This window comes from Piliocolobus tephrosceles, chromosome 6, assembly GCF_002776525.5.
Source record: "Piliocolobus tephrosceles isolate RC106 chromosome 6, ASM277652v3, whole genome shotgun sequence".
Classification (NCBI taxonomy): Eukaryota; Metazoa; Chordata; class Mammalia; order Primates; family Cercopithecidae; genus Piliocolobus; species Piliocolobus tephrosceles.
Genome location: NC_045439.1, coordinates 8258930 through 8263856, shown reverse-complemented (window position 1 = coordinate 8263856; position 4927 = coordinate 8258930). Strand labels below are relative to the sequence as shown.

Here is a 4927-nt window from a genome sequence, read left to right as displayed (position 1 = left end):
AAGGAAGGAAGGAAGGAAGGAAGGAAGGAAGGAAGGAAGGAAGGAAGAAGGAAGGAAGGAAGGAAGCAAAGAAGGAAAGAAGGAAAGAAAGAAAGAAAGAAAAGAAAAGAAAGAAACACAGAAATAATATATGAAAATGTTAAATCTTATAGTCAAGGAAATGTAAAATGACATCAAGGAATTACGATTTTTTTATCTATCAAGTTAATAAGGTTTTGAAAATTGCCGTCACTGGTGCTGAGGCTTCAGGAAAAGATATATTTTCTATACTGCTAGTGGATGTGTAAATTGATTTTAAAAAAATGAAAAAAAAGCTTTTTGGGAAGCAAATTTCCAATATGCATCAAAAGCTTAAACATATACCCACCCATTGACCTAACAATTATACTTCCCTGGAATTTACTCTTGAAAAATTAAAAGGGATGGTAGCAAATATTTACTGACAAAGATGTTCACTACATTGTTGTGTACAGCAGCAAAATCTTGCAAGTGATAGAATCCCACGCTGGGAGATGGTGTCCATTCACCATTCACAGAGCAGTTTCACCGAGCGCTTGCCCAGGATCAAGGGCTGACACAGTGCAGAAAGCAAAATAGACTGGGTCTCATGCTCATGGACATCCAATTATAGTGCAGGGAGATCTACCAAGTGGTGTTGTGTGCATGTGATGGAATACTGTGGGTCTGTTTTCACAAAATATTTACTTAAGGCCTACCACATTCCAGGCACTATTCTAAATCAGGACACGGCAGTACCCATAGGGAGGAATTTCTGCATTCATAGAGTTTATGTTCTAATTGGGAAGAGAGAAAATATATAACTAAACATTATGTTGCTGCAGTGTATTTCATGATGTGGGGAAGGAAAAAAACAAAAACAAAAACATATTCTAAGAAGTGAAAACGGCTATATGACAGTGCATGCAGTATGAAGCCATTGGTGTAAATCAGCAGAAATAGGCAAGCAACACATTTTTCAAATACTAGGAGGATTTCCACCAAGTCTCCAGATTTTGTTCTAAATTTTTTGTGATTGTTACTTTTAAAATAAAAGCAAAACTAAACTGAAGCAGAGATTACTGATACATACATACGTCAAGTCAATGCTTAGCTCTTGATTCTACTTCTAAAAAAGTCATTGGATTTATACTTTGTGGAAGCCTCAAGATTTGATTTCTTAATAATTAGAAACCATAATGAAAATGAGTGCTAGGTCATTCTCCCAATTTTGTTTTTCATCGTATAGAAGACTTTTGTCCTAAGACCTGAAAAAACCAAAGACCTTAGGAATCATCTTCAGCCCAGTACTCAGTTCAGAGTTGAGTGCATTTAGGAGACTTGCTCAATTCCTTTTTTTTTTTTTTTTTTTTTGAGATGGAGTCTCACTCTGTCTCCCAGCCTGGAATACAGTGGCGTGATCTCAGCTCACTGCAAGCTCTGCTTCCCAGGTTTACGCCATTCTCCTGCTTCAGCCTCCCGAGTAGCTGGGACTACAGGTGCCCGCCACCTCGCCCAGCTAGTTTTTTGTATTTTTTAGTAGAGATGGGATTTCACTGTGTTAGCCAGGATGGTCTCGATCTCCTGACCTCGTGATCTGCCCGTCTCGGCCTCCCAAGACTTGCTCAATTCTTAAAGTAAGAATTGGGCCCTAATCAACTCAAAATGACTTGGCTTCACTTTTTTTTTTTTTTTTTTTTTTTTCCAATGCTAAAATGACAGAAAGCAGGGAGAGGAATAAAAATATCACCAACAATGATTAGCATTTCCATGATAGAGTCTACCTCTAAACAAAAGCAGAGCAAAGCTAAATAAACTATCATTTAATCACCTTCAAATAGAAGTAGCTTCTCTGTCTTGTGCACAGATAAAGGGAAAACGAGAATAGGCATCACATAGGAGCTATATTTACCAATGAGAAATAAATAATGTTTTATTTCTGAATTAAAATTGTTGAAGCCTATTTTGATCAAGAGGTAGCTCTATTTGTAAATGCACCCGGAATTAACCTGGAAAGCAGCAAGTTAGACGTTGCCTCCTTCATCAACACTGATACTAGGATAATTATTGAGGATAATTACTAGAACCTAACTGTAGGGTACTTTATGGTTTACAGATCCCACTTACAAACATCTGTCATGTGATTCTCCCATGAATCCTATAGCGCCTATCTTGTGCCCAGTTTATAGGCAAGCAGGTTGAGGTTTTGGTCAATCAAATGGCTAGCCTGCAGTCACACCTCAGAAGTGGAGCAGAGCTATACAAACCCCCTGGCACCAGTTCATTGCTCCTTCTTGAAGGACAGAATGGGAAAAGGTTTTTTGGGGGGGTGGGGGTGGCGTGGGTAGGGACAGAGTTTCGCTCTGTCGCCAGGCTGGAGTTCGGTGGCGTGGTCTTGGCTCACTGCAACCTCTGCCTCCTGGGTTCAAGCGATTCCCCTGCCTCAGCCTACTAAGTAGCTGGGATTACAGGCGTGCGCTATCATGCCCAGCTAATTTTTGTATTTTTAGTACAGATGGAGTTTCACCATGTTGGTCAGGCTGGTCGTGAACTCCTGACCTCGTGATCTGCCCGCCTTGGCCTCCCAAAGTGCTGGAATTACAGGCGTGAGCCACTGCTCCCGACTGGAAAAGGTTTTTTATAATAGCTTTTGGATTGAAAATTGTCAGAAATTTGGAAAGGGGCGGCAAAACCAAATGAAGGATTTATTTCATTGCCTTTTTTTCTTTTCATTCTTTCCTTCCTTCTTTCCTTTCTTTCTCTCCTTTCTTCCTAACATAACCAGGAAAACCTATTGTATGTACTCTAAAAATCCAGCTGTCTGTTTTGTCTGTCTTCTAAAACCTTTCACCTTGTTTATTTTTTGGACCAAAATGACTTTACTCAGCCAGCTTTCCAAGCCAAGCAGGGTTTCAATTTTTTAAGAAGTCAATTTTAGAACAGGACAATATGGAAGCTCCAAAGAACAGTAGTCTATGAAAAACAGGTCATTTGTTTATTTGGCCATTTGTTTTAAGACAAAAGTAGAAACACTGGGCTGAACAGAGAAAGGAGAGGCTTTGGGCAATTTCCTCTGAGACCATGAGACTGGGCAGGATGAAACGTGAATAGAAAACATGCCACATGTACGCCACACAACTACAAACACAACTTTCTGTTGCACACTGATTTGGTCATCTCTTTTTCTTTTTCTCAGAAGCTGATGCCCCCAACACTCTATGGAGCTGGAGAATACCATCATAGGCAAAGTGATTCTAAAGGCCCTTTTGCACCAAGCCAATCCTAACACACAAATCCCTTCCACCTCTCAGAGCCTGTGGTGCACAGTTTCTCACCCTGGAATTTTGTCTCAGCAGGTACCAGTACCACCAATGTGCCAGAGAAGAATGCAGTCAGGATGGCGAGAAGTACAGTTTTACTTTCTCCCATCCTGTCTTTGTTTCGCCACTATTTTTCTTGTCCCCCTCCTCCTCCCCTCCTTATTGCAAGATGTCTGGCACCCTGCATCTGGCATGAAATCTTACGGATCCGCATTTTCTACAGGGCTGCAACAACAGGTTTCAACTTGATTTGCCATCCCTGTGAAACATGGAGTTTCATTTGTTTGCTTCCGAGGACAAGAAGGGCTGTAGCTCTTAGTGCTGAAAAGGTGGATCTTTATGTTGGATTGGATGTTTCTAAAGAGATGAATTCAACTGTCACATATTATTTAAGAAAAGTATTTTTATTGTATGATGTATTGTGAAAGCACATTCCACGTTTGCATGTCATTTCACCACTCTGTTGTTTTAAAGTTGCTATGGGCCTTGAGAATATCCACTGGCAGAAATTTGCACTTAGCATTCTAAAAGGTGCTGAGAATCATGTCACCTGGGCATCTGATTTTACAAGGTGGGAAACTGAGGCTGGCAAAAAAGAAAGGGTTTGTTCAAGGTCAGAGCTGGTTATGATAACACTGGAAGAATTCCCGAATTGGGGGCCTCAGATCATTAGCATAATCCACATGGTCTTCAGGATTCATTCAATGCTCATTTTATTTTTTGCTATAGCCATTCTTTCTCATGCACTTCTATACCACATCTACTTATACTTAAAAACAGATGGCGCTTATATGAAATACTATCTCTCTGGACTCACACATATTATTAATATTTGATTATTTTACAGAATTTTATAAAATGCTTTTCCTACTCTGACTATTTTAAATGACATCATATGCCTTTGTAGAATTTTGAATTGGAGGATATTGTTTTTTGGCCACTTCACATATATTATGAGTTATATACAGGAAACTGATTTTAAAGAGTGATGGATGGATGGATAGACAGCGTGGATGGGTAAATAAATGAACACATAGGCATATATTTACATATGCACACATACATACCGTTTTAATAATAAATGTATTATTTTGTACAGAGACCTGATTGACAAATGCTACACGTGTGCATCTCGTTGAGCTCCTCAAGGCCAGAGGTGCCGCTCTCTTCACTGACTGCTGTGCCTGGTCCAGGCAGGACCTGCCACCAAGTCAGTGCTGAAAATGTTGGCCAACAAAAACATCTGCACTGTCGGAAGGACTAGAAGCTCCAGAACAATGCCTGGGCTTCAAGATCCAATGGAACTTTGTCACAGTTGAACTCTAGTCTTTTTTGTTGTTGTTGTTGTTGTTGTTGTTGAGACAGAGTCTGGCTCTGTCGCCCAGGCTGGAGTGCAGTGGCTGGATCTCAGCTCACTGCAAGCTCCGCCTCCCGGGTTCACGCCATTCTCCTGCCTCAGCCTCCCGAGTAGCTGGGACTACAGGCGCCCGCCACCTCGCCCGGCTAGTTTTTTGTGTTTTTTAGTAGAGACGGGGTTTCACCGTGTTAGACAGGATGGTCTCGATCTCCTGACCTCTTGATCTGCCCGTCTCAGCCTCCCAAAGTGCTGG

At 41.0% G+C, this 4927-nt stretch overlaps 1 long non-coding RNA gene across 1 annotated transcript in view; it reads left to right on the top strand.

The window, feature by feature from the left end:
• The window catches only part of LOC111538283, a 26794-nt gene extending 22163 nt beyond the window's left edge, over positions 1 to 4631 (top strand). The window contains exon 3 of the long non-coding RNA XR_002730291.1: positions 3354 to 4631. This is a non-coding gene — a long non-coding RNA (uncharacterized LOC111538283). The remainder of the gene's footprint in view (positions 1 to 3353) is intronic.
• Positions 4632 to 4927: the final 296 nt, after the last annotated feature.